Source organism: Coffea arabica, chromosome 5e (assembly GCF_036785885.1).
Source record: "Coffea arabica cultivar ET-39 chromosome 5e, Coffea Arabica ET-39 HiFi, whole genome shotgun sequence".
Classification (NCBI taxonomy): Eukaryota; Viridiplantae; Streptophyta; class Magnoliopsida; order Gentianales; family Rubiaceae; genus Coffea; species Coffea arabica.
The window spans coordinates 17,694,027-17,720,571 of NC_092318.1; positions in this window are offsets into that span (position 1 = coordinate 17,694,027).

Genomic DNA, 26,545 nt, shown 5'->3' on the forward strand with positions numbered 1-26,545 from the left:
TTTTGGCTTCAATGAGTTCTGGGAAAGTCTTGTGCTGGACACCAACGTCTCCACCCTGTTTATGGTTCATGTTCATGTTATCTGGAGCTCAAAAAGGGGCTCCCTTTCACTGTTAATGTCAAATGATCTATTTGAGCGTTGGGTGTTCAAGTGCAATGATTTCACTGTCTCACGAGAGCAATAAACGTACATTTGATCTTGGAATCATGACATCATTGAAATGCATTATTGTGAAATATATTTGATGACTGCTTTTACTGGTTACTCGCTGAGCTTCTAGCTCACCCCAAAACGATTTTATTCCCCTCCACAGGGCTCAAGGCGAAGGAAGGGCGAGTAGTACTTATTCATGTGGCTGGATGGCATATATCTTGTACAGTTTGGATTTGGAATCATTTGATGTATAGTTGAAAATTTAGTTTCCGCTTCGCTTATGACATGTAATTATTGAAGAACATGTTGTAATATTTGAGATTTATATTGTAATTCATTTGAGGATTGTAGTGAACGACTGAGTCTCGGCGAGAGCTGGGCAGGCGGCCCCCCGAACCCTGTGGTTCGCCTTAGGGGGAGGTTGGGCCGTCACAGTTGGTATCAGAGCTTAGGCTTCAGATTCTTGTAGTGTATCCTAGGCTTGAATTTTAGGATGTCGGACTGTGGGTTTGGTCTGAAATATTAGTGATTCTTGCGGGATGTCTCGACTTGATTGGTACAAGATGGAATGTCGAGGACGACATTCTTTTAAGGAGGGAAGTTTGTGACGCCCCGAAAGAATGAGTGTGAGAACCCGAAAATTTTTTAATTTTCAGGTCAATCCGAGCCTTGTATCTTGTGAAAAGACGGAATTACCCTTGCGTCCCTGGTTTTACCCGAATGTGAGAATTGCGTCTGTAATTGATTATTTTGGTTGGGAATGCTTCCGAATTGGTTGTTGAGGTCTTCTGATGAAATGTAGCCCTATTTCTTAGCTTTCGGATGGCTTTGGAATTTCTGGATTTGGACTTAGGTAGGTTGATTCATGATGTTTGCACCACAATGCGATTGGTGAACCTGTTTTTGCGGTTCTGGTGTAGTATCTTGCATTTTTTACCTGGTTACACTCGATACTGGACAGAGTTGCCTTCTTCAACATTGTAGCCCGATCTCTTAGCTTCGAAACGGTGGGTCTTGGAGCTTCATCCGATAATCGTAGTGCCTTTGGTGCCATTACCGCAAAATGATGGCAAAAACTATTTTTCTGGGTTTGAGCTTAACTTTCATTTCCGGACTTTTCCCTAGCTTGACTTGTATTTGTACTTCTGGGAGCTTGCTGAATGGCTATTGAATGAACTTGTTGTTGTGTGTGTACCTTTGGGTTTGAATGAGAAATATAATGAAGCCATGACGGCTGGAAAAGGAAGCAAATTTAGGGGAAGTGCTGTCCGAACTTTTAAAGGGCTTGATTGCTTTGCGTTTGTGATCTAAGGTTTGGATTTGAGTAAGGCGATGATATTTGATGGATGGTTTCTGATCCATGGAGGTGAGTGACCCTAAACTGTTTTCAAAGTTATTATTGAAATGTTTCTTGCATTATTTACTCGACGGCATCTCATGCGTGCTTGCATGTGAATTCATGATATGATTTTGGCTTCAATGAGTTCTGGGAAAGTCTTGTGCTGGACACCAACGTCTCCACCCTGTTTATGGTTCATGTTCATGTTATCTGGAGCTCAAAAAGGGGCTCCCTTTCACTGTTAATGTCAAATGATCTATTTGAGCGTTGGGTGTTCAAGTGCAATGATTTCACTGTCTCACGAGAGCAATAAACGTACATTTGATCTTGGAATCATGACATCATTGAAATGCATTATTGTGAAATATATTTGATGACTGCTTTTACTGGTTACTCGCTGAGCTTCTAGCTCACCCCAAAACGATTTTATTCCCCTCCACAGGGCTCAAGGCGAAGGAAGGGCGAGTAGTACTTATTCATGTGGCTGGATGGCATATATCTTGTACAGTTTGGATTTGGAATCATTTGATGTATAGTTGAAAATTTAGTTTCCGCTTCGCTTATGACATGTAATTATTGAAGAACATGTTGTAATATTTGAGATTTATATTGTAATTCATTTGAGGATTGTAGTGAACGACTGAGTCTCGGCGAGAGCTGGGCAGGCGGCCCGCCGAACCCTGTGGTTCGCCTTAGGGGGAGGTTGGGCCGTCACAGTTGGTATCAGAGCTTAGGCTTCAGATTCTTGTAGTGTATCCTAGGCTTGAATTTTAGGATGTCGGACTGTGGGTTTGGTCTGAAATATTAGTGATTCTTGCGGGATGTCTCGACTTGATTGGTACAAGATGGAATGTCGAGGACGACATTCTTTTAAGGAGGGAAGTTTGTGACGCCCCGAAAGAATGAGTGTGAGAACCCGAAAATTTTTTAATTTTCAGGTCAATCCGAGCCTTGTATCTTGTGAAAAGACGGAATTACCCTTGCTGCCCTGGTTTTACCCGAATGTGAGAATTGCGTCTGTAATTGATTATTTTGGTTGGGAATGCTTCCGAATTGGTTGTTGAGGTCTTCTGATGAAATGTAGCCCTGTTTCTTAACTTTCGGATGGCTTTGGAATTTCTGGATTTGGACTTAGGTAGGTTGATTCATGATGTTTGCACCACAATGCGATTAGTGAACCTGTTTTTGCGGTTCTGGTGTAGTATCTTGCATTTTTTACCTGGTTACACTCGATACTGGACAGAGTTGCCTTCTTCAACATTGTAGCCCGATCTCTTAGCTTCGAAACGGTGGGTCTTGGACCTTCATCCGATAATCGTAGTGCCTTTGGTGCCATTACCGCAAAATGATGGCAAAAACTATTTTTCTGGGTTTGAGCTTAACTTTCATTTCCGGACTTTTCCCTAGCTTGACTTGTATTTGTACTTCTGGGAGCTTGCTGAATGGCTATTGAATGAACTTGTTGTTGTGTGTGTACCTTTGGGTTTGAATGAGAAATATAATGAAGCCATGACGGCTGGAAAAGGAAGCAAATTTAGGGGAAGTGCTGTCCGAACTTTTAAAGGGCTTGATTGCTTTGCGTTTGTGATCTAAGGTTTGGATTTGAGTAAGGCGATGATATTTGATGGATGGTTTCTGATCCATGGAGGTGAGTGACCCTAAACTGTTTTCAAAGTTATTATTGAAATGTTTCTTGCATTATTTACTCGACGGCATCTCATGCGTGCTTGCATGTGAATTCATGATATGATTTTGGCTTCAATGAGTTCTGGGAAAGTCTTGTGCTGGACACCAACGTCTCCACCCTGTTTATGGTTCATGTTCATGTTATCTGGAGCTCAAAAAGGGGCTCCCTTTCACTGTTAATGTCAAATGATCTATTTGAGCGTTGGGTGTTCAAGTGCAATGATTTCACTGTCTCACGAGAGCAATAAACGTACATTTGATCTTGGAATCATGACATCATTGAAATGCATTATTGTGAAATATATTTGATGACTGCTTTTACTGGTTACTCGCTGAGCTTCTAGCTCACCCCAAAACGATTTTATTCCCCTCCACAGGGCTCAAGGCGAAGGAAGGGCGAGTAGTACTTATTCATGTGGCTGGATGGCATATATCTTGTACAGTTTGGATTTGGAATCATTTGATGTATAGTTGAAAATTTAGTTTCCGCTTCGCTTATGACATGTAATTATTGAAGAACATGTTGTAATATTTGAGATTTATATTGTAATTCATTTGAGGATTGTAGTGAACGACTGAGTCTCGGCGAGAGCTGGGCAGGCGGCCCGCCGAACCCTGTGGTTCGCCTTAGGGGGAGGTTGGGCCGTCACAGTTGGTATCAGAGCTTAGGCTTCAGATTCTTGTAGTGTATCCTAGGCTTGAATTTTAGGATGTCGGACTGTGGGTTTGGTCTGAAATATTAGTGATTCTTGCGGGATGTCTCGACTTGATTGGTACAAGATGGAATGTCGAGGACGACATTCTTTTAAGGAGGAAAGTTTGTGACGCCCCGAAAGAATGAGTGTGAGAACCCGAAAATTTTCTAATTTTCAGGTCAATCCGAGCCTTGTATCTTGTGAAAAGATGGAATTACCCTTGCTGCCATGGTTTTACCCGAATGTGAGAATTGCGTCTGTAATTGATTATTTTGGTTGGGAATGCTTCCGAATTGGTTGTTGAGGTCTTCTGATGAAATGTAGCCCTATTTCTTAGCTTTCGGATGGCTTTGGAATTTCTGGATTTGGACTTAGGTAGGTTGATTCATGATGTTTGCACCACAATGCGATTGGTGAACCTGTTTTTGCGGTTCTGGTGTAGTATCTTGCATTTTTTACCTGGTTACACTCGATACTGGACAGAGTTGCCTTCTTCAACATTGTAGCCCGATCTCTTAGCTTCGAAACGGTGGGTCTTGGAGCTTCATCCGATAATCGTAGTGCCTTTGGTGCCATTACCGCAAAATGATTGCAAAAACTATTTTTCTGGGTTTGAGCTTAACTTTCATTTCCGGACTTTTCCCTAGCTTGACTTGTATTTGTACTTCTGGGAGCTTGCTGAATGGCTATTGAATGAACTTGTTGTTGTGTGTGTACCTTTGGGTTTGAATGAGAAATATAATGAAGCCATGACGGCTGGAAAAGGAAGCAAATTTAGGGGAAGTGCTGTCCGAACTTTTAAAGGGCTTGATTGCTTTGCGTTTGTGATCTAAGGTTTGGATTTGAGTAAGGCGATGATATTTGATGGATGGTTTCTGATCCATGGAGGTGAGTGACCCTAAACTGTTTTCAAAGTTATTATTGAAATGTTTCTTGCATTATTTACTCGACGGCATCTCATGCGTGCTTGCATGTGAATTCATGATATGATTTTGGCTTCAATGAGTTCTGGGAAAGTCTTGTGCTGGACACCAACGTCTCCACCCTGTTTATGGTTCATGTTCATGTTATCTGGAGCTCAAAAAGGGGCTCCCTTTCACTGTTAATGTCAAATGATCTATTTGAGCGTTGGGTGTTCAAGTGCAATGATTTCACTGTCTCACGAGAGCAATAAACGTACATTTGATCTTGGAATCATGACATCATTGAAATGCATTATTGTGAAATATATTTGATGACTGCTTTTACTGGTTACTCGCTGAGCTTCTAGCTCACCCCAAAACGATTTTATTCCCCTCCACAGGGCTCAAGGCGAAGGAAGGGCGAGTAGTACTTATTCATGTGGCTGGATGGCATATATCTTGTACAGTTTGGATTTGGAATCATTTGATGTATAGTTGAAAATTTAGTTTCCGCTTCGCTTATGACATGTAATTATTGAAGAACATGTTGTAATATTTGAGATTTATATTGTAATTCATTTGAGGATTGTAGTGAACGACTGAGTCTCGGCGAGAGCTGGGCAGGCGGCCCGCCGAACCCTGTGGTTCGCCTTAGGGGGAGGTTGGGCCGTCACAGTTGGTATCAGAGCTTAGGCTTCAGATTCTTGTAGTGTATCCTAGGCTTGAATTTTAGGATGTCGGACTGTGGGTTTGGTCTGAAATATTAGTGATTCTTGCGGGATGTCTCGACTTGATTGGTACAAGATGGAATGTCGAGGACGACATTCTTTTAAGGAGGAAAGTTTGTGACGCCCCGAAAGAATGAGTGTGAGAACCCGAAAATTTTCTAATTTTCAGGTCAATCCGAGCCTTGTATCTTGTGAAAAGATGGAATTACCCTTGCTGCCATGGTTTTACCCGAATGTGAGAATTGCGTCTGTAATTGATTATTTTGGTTGGGAATGCTTCCGAATTGGTTGTTGAGGTCTTCTGATGAAATGTAGCCCTATTTCTTAGCTTTCGGATGGCTTTGGAATTTCTGGATTTGGACTTAGGTAGGTTGATTCATGATGTTTGCACCACAATGCGATTGGTGAACCTGTTTTTGCGGTTCTGGTGTAGTATCTTGCATTTTTTACCTGGTTACACTCGATACTGGACAGAGTTGCCTTCTTCAACATTGTAGCCCGATCTCTTAGCTTCGAAACGGTGGGTCTTGGAGCTTCATCCGATAATCGTAGTGCCTTTGGTGCCATTACCGCAAAATGATTGCAAAAACTATTTTTCTGGGTTTGAGCTTAACTTTCATTTCCGGACTTTTCCCTAGCTTGACTTGTATTTGTACTTCTGGGAGCTTGCTGAATGGCTATTGAATGAACTTGTTGTTGTGTGTGTACCTTTGGGTTTGAATGAGAAATATAATGAAGCCATGACGGCTGGAAAAGGAAGCAAATTTAGGGGAAGTGCTGTCCGAACTTTTAAAGGGCTTGATTGCTTTGCGTTTGTGATCTAAGGTTTGGATTTGAGTAAGGCGATGATATTTGATGGATGGTTTCTGATCCATGGAGGTGAGTGACCCTAAACTGTTTTCAAAGTTATTATTGAAATGTTTCTTGCATTATTTACTCGACGGCATCTCATGCGTGCTTGCATGTGAATTCATGATATGATTTTGGCTTCAATGAGTTCTGGGAAAGTCTTGTGCTGGACACCAACGTCTCCACCCTGTTTATGGTTCATGTTCATGTTATCTGGAGCTCAAAAAGGGGCTCCCTTTCACTGTTAATGTCAAATGATCTATTTGAGCGTTGGGTGTTCAAGTGCAATGATTTCACTGTCTCACGAGAGCAATAAACGTACATTTGATCTTGGAATCATGACATCATTGAAATGCATTATTGTGAAATATATTTGATGACTGCTTTTACTGGTTACTCGCTGAGCTTCTAGCTCACCCCAAAACGATTTTATTCCCCTCCACAGGGCTCAAGGCGAAGGAAGGGCGAGTAGTACTTATTCATGTGGCTGGATGGCATATATCTTGTACAGTTTGGATTTGGAATCATTTGATGTATAGTTGAAAATTTAGTTTCCGCTTCGCTTATGACATGTAATTATTGAAAAACATGTTGTAATATTTGAGATTTATATTGTAATTCATTTGAGGATTGTAGTGAACGACTGAGTCTCGGCGAGAGCTGGGCAGGCGGCCCCCCGAACCCTGTGGTTCGCCTTAGGGGGAGGTTGGGCCGTCACAGTTGGTATCAGAGCTTAGGCTTCAGATTCTTGTAGTGTATCCTAGGCTTGAATTTTAGGATGTCGGACTGTGGGTTTGGTCTGAAATATTAGTGATTCTTGCGGGATGTCTCGACTTGATTGGTACAAGATGGAATGTCGAGGACGACATTCTTTTAAGGAGGGAAGTTTGTGACGCCCCGAAAGAATGAGTGTGAGAACCCGAAAATTTTCTAATTTTCAGGTCAATCCGAGCCTTGTATCTTGTGAAAAGATGGAATTACCCTTGCTGCCCTGGTTTTACCCGAATGTGAGAATTGCGTCTGTAATTGATTATTTTGGTTGGGAATGCTTCCGAATTGGTTGTTGAGGTCTTCTGATGAAATGTAGCCCTATTTCTTAGCTTTCGGATGGCTTTGGAATTTCTGGATTTGGACTTAGGTAGGTTGATTCATGATGTTTGCACCACAATGCGATTGGTGAACCTGTTTTTGCGGTTCTGGTGTAGTATCTTGCATTTTTTACCTGGTTACACTCGATACTGGACAGAGTTGCCTTCTTCAACATTGTAGCCCGATCTCTTAGCTTCGAAACGGTGGGTCTTGGAGCTTCATCCGATAATCGTAGTGCCTTTGGTGCCATTACCGCAAAATGATGGCAAAAACTATTTTTCTGGGTTTGAGCTTAACTTTCATTTCCGGACTTTTCCCTAGCTTGACTTGTATTTGTACTTCTGGGAGCTTGCTGAATGGCTATTGAATGAACTTGTTGTTGTGTGTGTACCTTTGGGTTTGAATGAGAAATATAATGAAGCCATGACGGCTGGAAAAGGAAGCAAATTTAGGGGAAGTGCTGTCCGAACTTTTAAAGGGCTTGATTGCTTTGCGTTTGTGATCTAAGGTTTGGATTTGAGTAAGGCGATGATATTTGATGGATGGTTTCTGATCCATGGAGGTGAGTGACCCTAAACTGTTTTCAAAGTTATTATTGAAATGTTTCTTGCATTATTTACTCGACGGCATCTCATGCGTGCTTGCATGTGAATTCATGATATGATTTTGGCTTCAATGAGTTCTGGGAAAGTCTTGTGCTGGACACCAACGTCTCCACCCTGTTTATGGTTCATGTTCATGTTATCTGGAGCTCAAAAAGGGGCTCCCTTTCACTGTTAATGTCAAATGATCTATTTGAGCGTTGGGTGTTCAAGTGCAATGATTTCACTGTCTCACGAGAGCAATAAACGTACATTTGATCTTGGAATCATGACATCATTGAAATGCATTATTGTGAAATATATTTGATGACTGCTTTTACTGGTTACTCGCTGAGCTTCTAGCTCACCCCAAAACGATTTTATTCCCCTCCACAGGGCTCAAGGCGAAGGAAGGGCGAGTAGTACTTATTCATGTGGCTGGATGGCATATATCTTGTACAGTTTGGATTTGGAATCATTTGATGTATAGTTGAAAATTTAGTTTCCGCTTCGCTTATGACATGTAATTATTGAAGAACATGTTGTAATATTTGAGATTTATATTGTAATTCATTTGAGGATTGTAGTGAACGACTGAGTCTCGGCGAGAGCTGGGCAGGCGGCCCGCCGAACCCTGTGGTTCGCCTTAGGGGGAGGTTGGGCCGTCACAGTTGGTATCAGAGCTTAGGCTTCAGATTCTTGTAGTGTATCCTAGGCTTGAATTTTAGGATGTCGGACTGTGGGTTTGGTCTGAAATATTAGTGATTCTTGCGGGATGTCTCGACTTGATTGGTACAAGATGGAATGTCGAGGACGACATTCTTTTAAGGAGGAAAGTTTGTGACGCCCCGAAAGAATGAGTGTGAGAACCCGAAAATTTTCTAATTTTCAGGTCAATCCGAGCCTTGTATCTTGTGAAAAGATGGAATTACCCTTGCTGCCCTGGTTTTACCCGAATGTGAGAATTGCGTCTGTAATTGATTATTTTGGTTGGGAATGCTTCCGAATTGGTTGTTGAGGTCTTCTGATGAAATGTAGCCCTGTTTCTTAGCTTTCGGATGGCTTTGGAATTTCTGGATTTGGACTTAGGTAGGTTGATTCATGATGTTTGCACCACAATGCGATTGGTGAACCTGTTTTTGCGGTTCTGGTGTAGTATCTTGCATTTTTTACCTGGTTACACTCGATACTGGACAGAGTTGCCTTCTTCAACATTGTAGCCCGATCTCTTAGCTTCGAAACGGTGGGTCTTGGAGCTTCATCCGATAATCGTAGTGCCTTTGGTGCCATTACCGCAAAATGATGGCAAAAACTATTTTTCTGGGTTTGAGCTTAACTTTCATTTCCGGACTTTTCCCTAGCTTGACTTGTATTTGTACTTCTGGGAGCTTGCTGAATGGCTATTGAATGAACTTGTTGTTGTGTGTGTACCTTTGGGTTTGAATGAGAAATATAATGAAGCCATGACGGCTGGAAAAGGAAGCAAATTTAGGGGAAGTGCTGTCCGAACTTTTAAAGGGCTTGATTGCTTTGCGTTTGTGATCTAAGGCTTGGATTTGAGTAAGGCGATGATATTTGATGGATGGTTTCTGATCCATGGAGGTGAGTGACCCTAAACTGTTTTCAAAGTTATTATTGAAATGTTTCTTGCATTATTTACTCGACGGCATCTCATGCGTGCTTGCATGTGAATTCATGATATGATTTTGGCTTCAATGAGTTCTGGGAAAGTCTTGTGCTGGACACCAACGTCTCCACCCTGTTTATGGTTCATGTTCATGTTATCTGGAGCTCAAAAAGGGGCTCCCTTTCACTGTTAATGTCAAATGATCTATTTGAGCGTTGGGTGTTCAAGTGCAATGATTTCACTGTCTCACGAGAGCAATAAACGTACATTTGATCTTGGAATCATGACATCATTGAAATGCATTATTGTGAAATATATTTGATGACTGCTTTTACTGGTTACTCGCTGAGCTTCTAGCTCACCCCAAAACGATTTTATTCCCCTCCACAGGGCTCAAGGCGAAGGAAGGGCGAGTAGTACTTATTCATGTGGCTGGATGGCATATATCTTGTACAGTTTGGATTTGGAATCATTTGATGTATAGTTGAAAATTTAGTTTCCGCTTCGCTTATGACATGTAATTATTGAAGAACATGTTGTAATATTTGAGATTTATATTGTAATTCATTTGAGGATTGTAGTGAACGACTGAGTCTCGGCGAGAGCTGGGCAGGCGGCCCGCCGAACCCTGTGGTTCGCCTTAGGGGGAGGTTGGGCCGTCACAGTTGGTATCAGAGCTTAGGCTTCAGATTCTTGTAGTGTATCCTAGGCTTGAATTTTAGGATGTCGGACTGTGGGTTTGGTCTGAAATATTAGTGATTCTTGCGGGATGTCTCGACTTGATTGGTACAAGATGGAATGTCGAGGACGACATTCTTTTAAGGAGGAAAGTTTGTGACGCCCCGAAAGAATGAGTGTGAGAACCCGAAAATTTTCTAATTTTCAGGTCAATCCGAGCCTTGTATCTTGTGAAAAGATGGAATTACCCTTGCTGCCCTGGTTTTACCCGAATGTGAGAATTGCGTCTGTAATTGATTATTTTGGTTGGGAATGCTTCCGAATTGGTTGTTGAGGTCTTCTGATGAAATGTAGCCCTATTTCTTAGCTTTCGGATGGCTTTGGAATTTCTGGATTTGGACTTAGGTAGGTTGATTCATGATGTTTGCACCACAATGCGATTGGTGAACCTGTTTTTGCGGTTCTGGTGTAGTATCTTGCATTTTTTACCTGGTTACACTCGATACTGGACAGAGTTGCCTTCTTCAACATTGTAGCCCGATCTCTTAGCTTCGAAACGGTGGGTCTTGGAGCTTCATCCGATAATCGTAGTGCCTTTGGTGCCATTACCGCAAAATGATGGCAAAAACTATTTTTCTGGGTTTGAGCTTAACTTTCATTTCCGGACTTTTCCCTAGCTTGACTTGTATTTGTACTTCTGGGAGCTTGCTGAATGGCTATTGAATGAACTTGTTGTTGTGTGTGTACCTTTGGGTTTGAATGAGAAATATAATGAAGCCATGACGGCTGGAAAAGGAAGCAAATTTAGGGGAAGTGCTGTCCGAACTTTTAAAGGGCTTGATTGCTTTGCGTTTGTGATCTAAGGTTTGGATTTGAGTAAGGCGATGATATTTGATGGATGGTTTCTGATCCATGGAGGTGAGTGACCCTAAACTGTTTTCAAAGTTATTATTGAAATGTTTCTTGCATTATTTACTCGACGGCATCTCATGCGTGCTTGCATGTGAATTCATGATATGATTTTGGCTTCAATGAGTTCTGGGAAAGTCTTGTGCTGGACACCAACGTCTCCACCCTGTTTATGGTTCATGTTCATGTTATCTGGAGCTCAAAAAGGGGCTCCCTTTCACTGTTAATGTCAAATGATCTATTTGAGCGTTGGGTGTTCAAGTGCAATGATTTCACTGTCTCACGAGAGCAATAAACGTACATTTGATCTTGGAATCATGACATCATTGAAATGCATTATTGTGAAATATATTTGATGACTGCTTTTACTGGTTACTCGCTGAGCTTCTAGCTCACCCCAAAACGATTTTATTCCCCTCCACAGGGCTCAAGGCGAAGGAAGGGCGAGTAGTACTTATTCATGTGGCTGGATGGCATATATCTTGTACAGTTTGGATTTGGAATCATTTGATGTATAGTTGAAAATTTAGTTTCCGCTTCGCTTATGACATGTAATTATTGAAGAACATGTTGTAATATTTGAGATTTATATTGTAATTCATTTGAGGATTGTAGTGAACGACTGAGTCTCGGCGAGAGCTGGGCAGGCGGCCCGCCGAACCCTGTGGTTCGCCTTAGGGGGAGGTTGGGCCGTCACAGTTGGTATCAGAGCTTAGGCTTCAGATTCTTGTAGTGTATCCTAGGCTTGAATTTTAGGATGTCGGACTGTGGGTTTGGTCTGAAATATTAGTGATTCTTGCGGGATGTCTCGACTTGATTGGTACAAGATGGAATGTCGAGGACGACATTCTTTTAAGGAGGGAAGTTTGTGACGCCCCGAAAGAATGAGTGTGAGAACCCGAAAATTTTTTAATTTTCAGGTCAATCCGAGCCTTGTATCTTGTGAAAAGACGGAATTACCCTTGCTGCCCTGGTTTTACCCGAATGTGAGAATTGCGTCTGTAATTGATTATTTTGGTTGGGAATGCTTCCGAATTGGTTGTTGAGGTCTTCTGATGAAATGTAGCCCTGTTTCTTAACTTTCGGATGGCTTTGGAATTTCTGGATTTGGACTTAGGTAGGTTGATTCATGATGTTTGCACCACAATGCGATTAGTGAACCTGTTTTTGCGGTTCTGGTGTAGTATCTTGCATTTTTTACTTGGTTACACTCGATACTGGACAGAGTTGCCTTCTTCAACATTGTAGCCCGATCTCTTAGCTTCGAAACGGTGGGTCTTGGACCTTCATCCGATAATCGTAGTGCCTTTGGTGCCATTACCGCAAAATGATGGCAAAAACTATTTTTCTGGGTTTGAGCTTAACTTTCATTTCCGGACTTTTCCCTAGCTTGACTTGTATTTGTACTTCTGGGAGCTTGCTGAATGGCTATTGAATGAACTTGTTGTTGTGTGTGTACCTTTGGGTTTGAATGAGAAATATAATGAAGCCATGACGGCTGGAAAAGGAAGCAAATTTAGGGGAAGTGCTGTCCGAACTTTTAAAGGGCTTGATTGCTTTGCGTTTGTGATCTAAGGCTTGGATTTGAGTAAGGCGATGATATTTGATGGATGGTTTCTGATCCATGGAGGTGAGTGACCCTAAACTGTTTTCAAAGTTATTATTGAAATGTTTCTTGCATTATTTACTCGACGGCATCTCATGCGTGCTTGCATGTGAATTCATGATATGATTTTGGCTTCAATGAGTTCTGGGAAAGTCTTGTGCTGGACACCAACGTCTCCACCCTGTTTATGGTTCATGTTCATGTTATCTGGAGCTCAAAAAGGGGCTCCCTTTCACTGTTAATGTCAAATGATCTATTTGAGCGTTGGGTGTTCAAGTGCAATGATTTCACTGTCTCACGAGAGCAATAAACGTACATTTGATCTTGGAATCATGACATCATTGAAATGCATTATTGTGAAATATATTTGATGACTGCTTTTACTGGTTACTCGCTGAGCTTCTAGCTCACCCCAAAACGATTTTATTCCCCTCCACAGGGCTCAAGGCGAAGGAAGGGCGAGTAGTACTTATTCATGTGGCTGGATGGCATATATCTTGTACAGTTTGGATTTGGAATCATTTGATGTATAGTTGAAAATTTAGTTTCCGCTTCGCTTATGACATGTAATTATTGAAGAACATGTTGTAATATTTGAGATTTATATTGTAATTCATTTGAGGATTGTAGTGAACGACTGAGTCTCGGCGAGAGCTGGGCAGGCGGCCCCCCGAACCCTGTGGTTCGCCTTAGGGGGAGGTTGGGCCGTCACAGTTGGTATCAGAGCTTAGGCTTCAGATTCTTGTAGTGTATCCTAGGCTTGAATTTTAGGATGTCGGACTGTGGGTTTGGTCTGAAATATTAGTGATTCTTGCGGGATGTCTCGACTTGATTGGTACAAGATGGAATGTCGAGGACGACATTCTTTTAAGGAGGGAAGTTTGTGACGCCCCGAAAGAATGAGTGTGAGAACCCGAAAATTTTCTAATTTTCAGGTCAATCCGAGCCTTGTATCTTGTGAAAAGATGGAATTACCCTTGCTGCCCTGGTTTTACCCGAATGTGAGAATTGCGTCTGTAATTGATTATTTTGGTTGGGAATGCTTCCGAATTGGTTGTTGAGGTCTTCTGATGAAATGTAGCCCTATTTCTTAGCTTTCGGATGGCTTTGGAATTTCTGGATTTGGACTTAGGTAGGTTGATTCATGATGTTTGCACCACAATGCGATTGGTGAACCTGTTTTTGCGGTTCTGGTGTAGTATCTTGCATTTTTTACCTGGTTACACTCGATACTGGACAGAGTTGCCTTCTTCAACATTGTAGCCCGATCTCTTAGCTTCGAAACGGTGGGTCTTGGAGCTTCATCCGATAATCGTAGTGCCTTTGGTGCCATTACCGCAAAATGATGGCAAAAACTATTTTTCTGGGTTTGAGCTTAACTTTCATTTCCGGACTTTTCCCTAGCTTGACTTGTATTTGTACTTCTGGGAGCTTGCTGAATGGCTATTGAATGAACTTGTTGTTGTGTGTGTACCTTTGGGTTTGAATGAGAAATATAATGAAGCCATGACGGCTGGAAAAGGAAGCAAATTTAGGGGAAGTGCTGTCCGAACTTTTAAAGGGCTTGATTGCTTTGCGTTTGTGATCTAAGGTTTGGATTTGAGTAAGGCGATGATATTTGATGGATGGTTTCTGATCCATGGAGGTGAGTGACCCTAAACTGTTTTCAAAGTTATTATTGAAATGTTTCTTGCATTATTTACTCGACGGCATCTCATGCGTGCTTGCATGTGAATTCATGATATGATTTTGGCTTCAATGAGTTCTGGGAAAGTCTTGTGCTGGACACCAACGTCTCCACCCTGTTTATGGTTCATGTTCATGTTATCTGGAGCTCAAAAAGGGGCTCCCTTTCACTGTTAATGTCAAATGATCTATTTGAGCGTTGGGTGTTCAAGTGCAATGATTTCACTGTCTCACGAGAGCAATAAACGTACATTTGATCTTGGAATCATGACATCATTGAAATGCATTATTGTGAAATATATTTGATGACTGCTTTTACTGGTTACTCGCTGAGCTTCTAGCTCACCCCAAAACGATTTTATTCCCCTCCACAGGGCTCAAGGCGAAGGAAGGGCGAGTAGTACTTATTCATGTGGCTGGATGGCATATATCTTGTACAGTTTGGATTTGGAATCATTTGATGTATAGTTGAAAATTTAGTTTCCGCTTCGCTTATGACATGTAATTATTGAAGAACATGTTGTAATATTTGAGATTTATATTGTAATTCATTTGAGGATTGTAGTGAACGACTGAGTCTCGGCGAGAGCTGGGCAGGCGGCCCGCCGAACCCTGTGGTTCGCCTTAGGGGGAGGTTGGGCCGTCACAGTTGGTATCAGAGCTTAGGCTTCAGATTCTTGTAGTGTATCCTAGGCTTGAATTTTAGGATGTCGGACTGTGGGTTTGGTCTGAAATATTAGTGATTCTTGCGGGATGTCTCGACTTGATTGGTACAAGATGGAATGTCGAGGACGACATTCTTTTAAGGAGGGAAGTTTGTGACGCCCCGAAAGAATGAGTGTGAGAACCCGAAAATTTTTTAATTTTCAGGTCAATCCGAGCCTTGTATCTTGTGAAAAGACGGAATTACCCTTGCTGCCCTGGTTTTACCCGAATGTGAGAATTGCGTCTGTAATTGATTATTTTGGTTGGGAATGCTTCCGAATTGGTTGTTGAGGTCTTCTGATGAAATGTAGCCCTGTTTCTTAACTTTCGGATGGCTTTGGAATTTCTGGATTTGGACTTAGGTAGGTTGATTCATGATGTTTGCACCACAATGCGATTAGTGAACCTGTTTTTGCGGTTCTGGTGTAGTATCTTGCATTTTTTACTTGGTTACACTCGATACTGGACAGAGTTGCCTTCTTCAACATTGTAGCCCGATCTCTTAGCTTCGAAACGGTGGGTCTTGGACCTTCATCCGATAATCGTAGTGCCTTTGGTGCCATTACCGCAAAATGATGGCAAAAACTATTTTTCTGGGTTTGAGCTTAACTTTCATTTCCGGACTTTTCCCTAGCTTGACTTGTATTTGTACTTCTGGGAGCTTGCTGAATGGCTATTGAATGAACTTGTTGTTGTGTGTGTACCTTTGGGTTTGAATGAGAAATATAATGAAGCCATGACGGCTGGAAAAGGAAGCAAATTTAGGGGAAGTGCTGTCCGAACTTTTAAAGGGCTTGATTGCTTTGCGTTTGTGATCTAAGGCTTGGATTTGAGTAAGGCGATGATATTTGATGGATGGTTTCTGATCCATGGAGGTGAGTGACCCTAAACTGTTTTCAAAGTTATTATTGAAATGTTTCTTGCATTATTTACTCGACGGCATCTCATGCGTGCTTGCATGTGAATTCATGATATGATTTTGGCTTCAATGAGTTCTGGGAAAGTCTTGTGCTGGACACCAACGTCTCCACCCTGTTTATGGTTCATGTTCATGTTATCTGGAGCTCAAAAAGGGGCTCCCTTTCACTGTTAATGTCAAATGATCTATTTGAGCGTTGGGTGTTCAAGTGCAATGATTTCACTGTCTCACGAGAGCAATAAACGTACATTTGATCTTGGAATCATGACATCATTGAAATGCATTATTGTGAAATATATTTGATGACTGCTTTTACTGGTTACTCGCTGAGCTTCTAGCTCACCCCAAAACGATTTTATTCCCCTCCACAGGGCTCAAGGCGAAGGAAGGGCGAGTAGTACTTATTCATGTGGCTGGATGGCATATATCTTGTACAGTTTGGATTTGGAATCATTTGATGTATAGTTGAAAATTTAGTTTCCGCTTCGCTTATGACATGTAATTATTGAAGAACATGTTGTAATATTTGAGATTTATATTGTAATTCATTTGAGGATTGTAGTGAACGACTGAGTCTCGGCGAGAGCTGGGCAGGCGGCCCCCCGAACCCTGTGGTTCGCCTTAGGGGGAGGTTGGGCCGTCACAGTTGGTATCAGAGCTTAGGCTTCAGATTCTTGTAGTGTATCCTAGGCTTGAATTTTAGGATGTCGGACTGTGGGTTTGGTCTGAAATATTAGTGATTCTTGCGGGATGTCTCGACTTGATTGGTACAAGATGGAATGTCGAGGACGACATTCTTTTAAGGAGGGAAGTTTGTGACGCCCCGAAAGAATGAGTGTGAGAACCCGAAAATTTTCTAATTTTCAGGTCAATCCGAGCCTTGTATCTTGTGAAAAGATGGAATTACCCTTGCTGCCCTGGTTTTACCCGAATGTGAGAATTGCGTCTGTAATTGATTATTTTGGTTGGGAATGCTTCCGAATTGGTTGTTGAGGTCTTCTGATGAAATGTAGCCCTATTTCTTAGCTTTCGGATGGCTTTGGAATTTCTGGATTTGGACTTAGGTAGGTTGATTCATGATGTTTGCACCACAATGCGATTGGTGAACCTGTTTTTGCGGTTCTGGTGTAGTATCTTGCATTTTTTACCTGGTTACACTCGATACTGGACAGAGTTGCCTTCTTCAACATTGTAGCCCGATCTCTTAGCTTCGAAACGGTGGGTCTTGGAGCTTCATCCGATAATCGTAGTGCCTTTGGTGCCATTACCGCAAAATGATGGCAAAAACTATTTTTCTGGGTTTGAGCTTAACTTTCATTTCCGGACTTTTCCCTAGCTTGACTTGTATTTGTACTTCTGGGAGCTTGCTGAATGGCTATTGAATGAACTTGTTGTTGTGTGTGTACCTTTGGGTTTGAATGAGAAATATAATGAAGCCATGACGGCTGGAAAAGGAAGCAAATTTAGGGGAAGTGCTGTCCGAACTTTTAAAGGGCTTGATTGCTTTGCGTTTGTGATCTAAGGTTTGGATTTGAGTAAGGCGATGATATTTGATGGATGGTTTCTGATCCATGGAGGTGAGTGACCCTAAACTGTTTTCAAAGTTATTATTGAAATGTTTCTTGCATTATTTACTCGACGGCATCTCATGCGTGCTTGCATGTGAATTCATGATATGATTTTGGCTTCAATGAGTTCTGGGAAAGTCTTGTGCTGGACACCAACGTCTCCACCCTGTTTATGGTTCATGTTCATGTTATCTGGAGCTCAAAAAGGGGCTCCCTTTCACTGTTAATGTCAAATGATCTATTTGAGCGTTGGGTGTTCAAGTGCAATGATTTCACTGTCTCACGAGAGCAATAAACGTACATTTGATCTTGGAATCATGACATCATTGAAATGCATTATTGTGAAATATATTTGATGACTGCTTTTACTGGTTACTCGCTGAGCTTCTAGCTCACCCCAAAACGATTTTATTCCCCTCCACAGGGCTCAAGGCGAAGGAAGGGCGAGTAGTACTTATTCATGTGGCTGGATGGCATATATCTTGTACAGTTTGGATTTGGAATCATTTGATGTATAGTTGAAAATTTAGTTTCCGCTTCGCTTATGACATGTAATTATTGAAGAACATGTTGTAATATTTGAGATTTATATTGTAATTCATTTGAGGATTGTAGTGAACGACTGAGTCTCGGCGAGAGCTGGGCAGGCGGCCCGCCGAACCCTGTGGTTCGCCTTAGGGGGAGGTTGGGCCGTCACAGTTGGTATCAGAGCTTAGGCTTCAGATTCTTGTAGTGTATCCTAGGCTTGAATTTTAGGATGTCGGACTGTGGGTTTGGTCTGAAATATTAGTGATTCTTGCGGGATGTCTCGACTTGATTGGTACAAGATGGAATGTCGAGGACGACATTCTTTTAAGGAGGGAAGTTTGTGACGCCCCGAAAGAATGAGTGTGAGAACCCGAAAATTTTTTAATTTTCAGGTCAATCCGAGCCTTGTATCTTGTGAAAAGACGGAATTACCCTTGCTGCCCTGGTTTTACCCGAATGTGAGAATTGCGTCTGTAATTGATTATTTTGGTTGGGAATGCTTCCGAATTGGTTGTTGAGGTCTTCTGATGAAATGTAGCCCTGTTTCTTAACTTTCGGATGGCTTTGGAATTTCTGGATTTGGACTTAGGTAGGTTGATTCATGATGTTTGCACCACAATGCGATTAGTGAACCTGTTTTTGCGGTTCTGGTGTAGTATCTTGCATTTTTTACTTGGTTACACTCGATACTGGACAGAGTTGCCTTCTTCAACATTGTAGCCCGATCTCTTAGCTTCGAAACGGTGGGTCTTGGACCTTCATCCGATAATCGTAGTGCCTTTGGTGCCATTACCGCAAAATGATGGCAAAAACTATTTTTCTGGGTTTGAGCTTAACTTTCATTTCCGGACTTTTCCCTAGCTTGACTTGTATTTGTACTTCTGGGAGCTTGCTGAATGGCTATTGAATGAACTTGTTGTTGTGTGTGTACCTTTGGGTTTGAATGAGAAATATAATGAAGCCATGACGGCTGGAAAAGGAAGCAAATTTAGGGGAAGTGCTGTCCGAACTTTTAAAGGGCTTGATTGCTTTGCGTTTGTGATCTAAGGCTTGGATTTGAGTAAGGCGATGATATTTGATGGATGGTTTCTGATCCATGGAGGTGAGTGACCCTAAACTGTTTTCAAAGTTATTATTGAAATGTTTCTTGCATTATTTACTCGACGGCATCTCATGCGTGCTTGCATGTGAATTCATGATATGATTTTGGCTTCAATGAGTTCTGGGAAAGTCTTGTGCTGGACACCAACGTCTCCACCCTGTTTATGGTTCATGTTCATGTTATCTGGAGCTCAAAAAGGGGCTCCCTTTCACTGTTAATGTCAAATGATCTATTTGAGCGTTGGGTGTTCAAGTGCAATGATTTCACTGTCTCACGAGAGCAATAAACGTACATTTGATCTTGGAATCATGACATCATTGAAATGCATTATTGTGAAATATATTTGATGACTGCTTTTACTGGTTACTCGCTGAGCTTCTAGCTCACCCCAAAACGATTTTATTCCCCTCCACAGGGCTCAAGGCGAAGGAAGGGCGAGTAGTACTTATTCATGTGGCTGGATGGCATATATCTTGTACAGTTTGGATTTGGAATCATTTGATGTATAGTTGAAAATTTAGTTTCCGCTTCGCTTATGACATGTAATTATTGAAGAACATGTTGTAATATTTGAGATTTATATTGTAATTCATTTGAGGATTGTAGTGAACGACTGAGTCTCGGCGAGAGCTGGGCAGGCGGCCCCCCGAACCCTGTGGTTCGCCTTAGGGGGAGGTTGGGCCGTCACAGTTGGTATCAGAGCTTAGGCTTCAGATTCTTGTAGTGTATCCTAGGCTTGAATTTTAGGATGTCGGACTGTGGGTTTGGTCTGAAATATTAGTGATTCTTGCGGGATGTCTCGACTTGATTGGTACAAGATGGAATGTCGAGGACGACATTCTTTTAAGGAGGGAAGTTTGTGACGCCCCGAAAGAATGAGTGTGAGAACCCGAAAATTTTCTAATTTTCAGGTCAATCCGAGCCTTGTATCTTGTGAAAAGATGGAATTACCCTTGCTGCCCTGGTTTTACCCGAATGTGAGAATTGCGTCTGTAATTGATTATTTTGGTTGGGAATGCTTCCGAATTGGTTGTTGAGGTCTTCTGATGAAATGTAGCCCTATTTCTTAGCTTTCGGATGGCTTTGGAATTTCTGGATTTGGACTTAGGTAGGTTGATTCATGATGTTTGCACCACAATGCGATTGGTGAACCTGTTTTTGCGGTTCTGGTGTAGTATCTTGCATTTTTTACCTGGTTACACTCGATACTGGACAGAGTTGCCTTCTTCAACATTGTAGCCCGATCTCTTAGCTTCGAAACGGTGGGTCTTGGAGCTTCATCCGATAATCGTAGTGCCTTTGGTGCCATTACCGCAAAATGATGGCAAAAACTATTTTTCTGGGTTTGAGCTTAACTTTCATTTCCGGACTTTTCCCTAGCTTGACTTGTATTTGTACTTCTGGGAGCTTGCTGAATGGCTATTGAATGAACTTGTTGTTGTGTGTGTACCTTTGGGTTTGAATGAGAAATATAATGAAGCCATGACGGCTGGAAAAGGAAGCAAATTTAGGGGAAGTGCTGTCCGAACTTTTAAAGGGCTTGATTGCTTTGCGTTTGTGATCTAAGGTTTGGATTTGAGTAAGGCGATGATATTTGATGGATGGTTTCTGATCCATGGAGGTGAGTGACCCTAAACTGTTTTCAAAGTTATTATTGAAATGTTTCTTGCATTATTTACTCGACGGCATCTCATGCGTGCTTGCATGTGAATTCATGATATGATTTTGGCTTCAATGAGTTCTGGGAAAGTCTTGTGCTGGACACCAACGTCTCCACCCTGTTTATGGTTCATGTTCATGTTATCTGGAGCTCAAAAAGGGGCTCCCTTTCACTGTTAATGTCAAATGATCTATTTGAGCGTTGGGTGTTCAAGTGCAATGATTTCACTGTCTCACGAGAGCAATAAACGTACATTTGATCTTGGAATCATGACATCATTGAAATGCATTATTGTGAAATATATTTGATGACTGCTTTTACTGGTTACTCGCTGAGCTTCTAGCTCACCCCAAAACGATTTTATTCCCCTCCACAGGGCTCAAGGCGAAGGAAGGGCGAGTAGTACTTATTCATGTGGCTGGATGGCATATATCTTGTACAGTTTGGATTTGGAATCATTTGATGTATAGTTGAAAATTTAGTTTCCGCTTCGCTTATGACATGTAATTATTGAAGAACATGTTGTAATATTTGAGATTTATATTGTAATTCATTTGAGGATTGTAGTGAACGACTGAGTCTCGGCGAGAGCTGGGCAGGCGGCCCGCCGAACCCTGTGGTTCGCCTTAGGGGGAGGTTGGGCCGTCACAGTTGGTATCAGAGCTTAGGCTTCAGATTCTTGTAGTGTATCCTAGGCTTGAATTTTAGGATGTCGGACTGTGGGTTTGGTCTGAAATATTAGTGATTCTTGCGGGATGTCTCGACTTGATTGGTACAAGATGGAATGTCGAGGACGACATTCTTTTAAGGAGGGAAGTTTGTGACGCCCCGAAAGAATGAGTGTGAGAACCCGAAAATTTTTTAATTTTCAGGTCAATCCGAGCCTTGTATCTTGTGAAAAGACGGAATTACCCTTGCTGCCCTGGTTTTACCCGAATGTGAGAATTGCGTCTGTAATTGATTATTTTGGTTGGGAATGCTTCCGAATTGGTTGTTGAGGTCTTCTGATGAAATGTAGCCCTGTTTCTTAACTTTCGGATGGCTTTGGAATTTCTGGATTTGGACTTAGGTAGGTTGATTCATGATGTTTGCACCACAATGCGATTAGTGAACCTGTTTTTGCGGTTCTGGTGTAGTATCTTGCATTTTTTACTTGGTTACACTCGATACTGGACAGAGTTGCCTTCTTCAACATTGTAGCCCGATCTCTTAGCTTCGAAACGGTGGGTCTTGGACCTTCATCCGATAATCGTAGTGCCTTTGGTGCCATTACCGCAAAATGATGGCAAAAACTATTTTTCTGGGTTTGAGCTTAACTTTCATTTCCGGACTTTTCCCTAGCTTGACTTGTATTTGTACTTCTGGGAGCTTGCTGAATGGCTATTGAATGAACTTGTTGTTGTGTGTGTACCTTTGGGTTTGAATGAGAAATATAATGAAGCCATGACGGCTGGAAAAGGAAGCAAATTTAGGGGAAGTGCTGTCCGAACTTTTAAAGGGCTTGATTGCTTTGCGTTTGTGATCTAAGGCTTGGATTTGAGTAAGGCGATGATATTTGATGGATGGTTTCTGATCCATGGAGGTGAGTGACCCTAAACTGTTTTCAAAGTTATTATTGAAATGTTTCTTGCATTATTTACTCGACGGCATCTCATGCGTGCTTGCATGTGAATTCATGATATGATTTTGGCTTCAATGAGTTCTGGGAAAGTCTTGTGCTGGACACCAACGTCTCCACCCTGTTTATGGTTCATGTTCATGTTATCTGGAGCTCAAAAAGGGGCTCCCTTTCACTGTTAATGTCAAATGATCTATTTGAGCGTTGGGTGTTCAAGTGCAATGATTTCACTGTCTCACGAGAGCAATAAACGTACATTTGATCTTGGAATCATGACATCATTGAAATGCATTATTGTGAAATATATTTGATGACTGCTTTTACTGGTTACTCGCTGAGCTTCTAGCTCACCCCAAAACGATTTTATTCCCCTCCACAGGGCTCAAGGCGAAGGAAGGGCGAGTAGTACTTATTCATGTGGCTGGATGGCATATATCTTGTACAGTTTGGATTTGGAATCATTTGATGTATAGTTGAAAATTTAGTTTCCGCTTCGCTTATGACATGTAATTATTGAAGAACATGTTGTAATATTTGAGATTTATATTGTAATTCATTTGAGGATTGTAGTGAACGACTGAGTCTCGGCGAGAGCTGGGCAGGCGGCCCCCCGAACCCTGTGGTTCGCCTTAGGGGGAGGTTGGGCCGTCACAGTTGGTATCAGAGCTTAGGCTTCAGATTCTTGTAGTGTATCCTAGGCTTGAATTTTAGGATGTCGGACTGTGGGTTTGGTCTGAAATATTAGTGATTCTTGCGGGATGTCTCGACTTGATTGGTACAAGATGGAATGTCGAGGACGACATTCTTTTAAGGAGGGAAGTTTGTGACGCCCCGAAAGAATGAGTGTGAGAACCCGAAAATTTTTTAATTTTCAGGTCAATCCGAGCCTTGTATCTTGTGAAAAGACGGAATTACCCTTGCTGCCCTGGTTTTACCCGAATGTGAGAATTGCGTCTGTAATTGATTATTTTGGTTGGGAATGCTTCCGAATTGGTTGTTGAGGTCTTCTGATGAAATGTAGCCCTATTTCTTAGCTTTCGGATGGCTTTGGAATTTCTGGATTTGGACTTAGGTAGGTTGATTCATGATGTTTGCACCACAATGCGATTGGTGAACCTGTTTTTGCGGTTCTGGTGTAGTATCTTGCATTTTTTACCTGGTTACACTCGATACTGGACAGAGTTGCCTTCTTCAACATTGTAGCCCGATCTCTTAGCTTCGAAACGGTGGGTCTTGGAGCTTCATCCGATAATCGTAGTGCCTTTGGTGCCATTACCGCAAAATGATGGCAAAAACTATTTTTCTGGGTTTGAGCTTAACTTTCATTTCCGGACTTTTCCCTAGCTTGACTTGTATTTGTACTTCTGGGAGCTTGCTGAATGGCTATTGAATGAACTTGTTGTTGTGTGTGTACCTTTGGGTTTGAATGAGAAATATAATGAAGCCATGACGGCTGGAAAAGGAAGCAAATTTAGGGGAAGTGCTGTCCGAACTTTTAAAGGGCTTGATTGCTTTGCGTTTGTGATCTAAGGTTTGGATTTGAGTAAGGCGATGATATTTGATGGATGGTTTCTGATCCATGGAGGTGAGTGACCCTAAACTGTTTTCAAAGTTATTATTGAAATGTTTCTTGCATTATTTACTCGACGGCATCTCATGCGTGCTTGCATGTGAATTCATGATATGATTTTGGCTTCAATGAGTTCTGGGAAAGTCTTGTGCTGGACACCAACGTCTCCACCCTGTTTATGGTTCATGTTCATGTTATCTGGAGCTCAAAAAGGGGCTCCCTTTCACTGTTAATGTCAAATGATCTATTTGAGCGTTGGGTGTTCAAGTGCAATGATTTCACTGTCTCACGAGAGCAATAAACGTACATTTGATCTTGGAATCATGACATCATTGAAATGCATTATTGTGAAATATATTTGATGACTGCTTTTACTGGTTACTCGCTGAGCTTCTAGCTCACCCCAAAACGATTTTATTCCCCTCCACAGGGCTCAAGGCGAAGGAAGGGCGAGTAGTACTTATTCATGTGGCTGGATGGCATATATCTTGTACAGTTTGGATTTGGAATCATTTGATGTATAGTTGAAAATTTAGTTTCCGCTTCGCTTATGACATGTAATTATTGAAGAACATGTTGTAATATTTGAGATTTATATTGTAATTCATTTGAGGATTGTAGTGAACGACTGAGTCTCGGCGAGAGCTGGGCAGGCGGCCCGCCGAACCCTGTGGTTCGCCTTAGGGGGAGGTTGGGCCGTCACAGTTGGTATCAGAGCTTAGGCTTCAGATTCTTGTAGTGTATCCTAGGCTTGAATTTTAGGATGTCGGACTGTGGGTTTGGTCTGAAATATTAGTGATTCTTGCGGGATGTCTCGACTTGATTGGTACAAGATGGAATGTCGAGGACGACATTCTTTTAAGGAGGGAAGTTTGTGACGCCCCGAAAGAATGAGTGTGAGAACCCGAAAATTTTTTAATTTTCAGGTCAATCCGAGCCTTGTATCTTGTGAAAAGACGGAATTACCCTTGCTGCCCTGGTTTTACCCGAATGTGAGAATTGCGTCTGTAATTGATTATTTTGGTTGGGAATGCTTCCGAATTGGTTGTTGAGGTCTTCTGATGAAATGTAGCCCTGTTTCTTAACTTTCGGATGGCTTTGGAATTTCTGGATTTGGACTTAGGTAGGTTGATTCATGATGTTTGCACCACAATGCGATTGGTGAACCTGTTTTTGCGGTTCTGGTGTAGTATCTTGCATTTTTTACCTGGTTACACTCGATACTGGACAGAGTTGCCTTCTTCAACATTGTAGCCCGATCTCTTAGCTTCGAAACGGTGGGTCTTGGAGCTTCATCCGATAATCGTAGTGCCTTTGGTGCCATTACCGCAAAATGATGGCAAAAACTATTTTTCTGGGTTTGAGCTTAACTTTCATTTCCGGACTTTTCCCTAGCTTGACTTGTATTTGTACTTCTGGGAGCTTGCTGAATGGCTATTGAATGAACTTGTTGTTGTGTGTGTACCTTTGGGTTTGAATGAGAAATATAATGAAGCCATGACGGCTGGAAAAGGAAGCAAATTTAGGGGAAGTGCTGTCCGAACTTTTAAAGGGCTTGATTGCTTTGCGTTTGTGATCTAAGGTTTGGATTTGAGTAAGGCGATGATATTTGATGGATGGTTTCTGATCCATGGAGGTGAGTGACCCTAAACTGTTTTCAAAGTTATTATTGAAATGTTTCTTGCATTATTTACTCGACGGCATCTCATGCGTGCTTGCATGTGAATTCATGATATGATTTTGGCTTCAATGAGTTCTGGGAAAGTCTTGTGCTGGACACCAACGTCTCCACCCTGTTTATGGTTCATGTTCATGTTATCTGGAGCTCAAAAAGGGGCTCCCTTTCACTGTTAATGTCAAATGATCTATTTGAGCGTTGGGTGTTCAAGTGCAATGATTTCACTGTCTCACGAGAGCAATAAACGTACATTTGATCTTGGAATCATGACATCATTGAAATGCATTATTGTGAAATATATTTGATGACTGCTTTTACTGGTTACTCGCTGAGCTTCTAGCTCACCCCAAAACGATTTTATTCCCCTCCACAGGGCTCAAGGCGAAGGAAGGGCGAGTAGTACTTATTCATGTGGCTGGATGGCATATATCTTGTACAGTTTGGATTTGGAATCATTTGATGTATAGTTGAAAATTTAGTTTCCGCTTCGCTTATGACATGTAATTATTGAAGAACATGTTGTAATATTTGAGATTTATATTGTAATTCATTTGAGGATTGTAGTGAACGACTGAGTCTCGGCGAGAGCTGGGCAGGCGGCCCCCCGAACCCTGTGGTTCGCCTTAGGGGGAGGTTGGGCCGTCACAGTTGGTATCAGAGCTTAGGCTT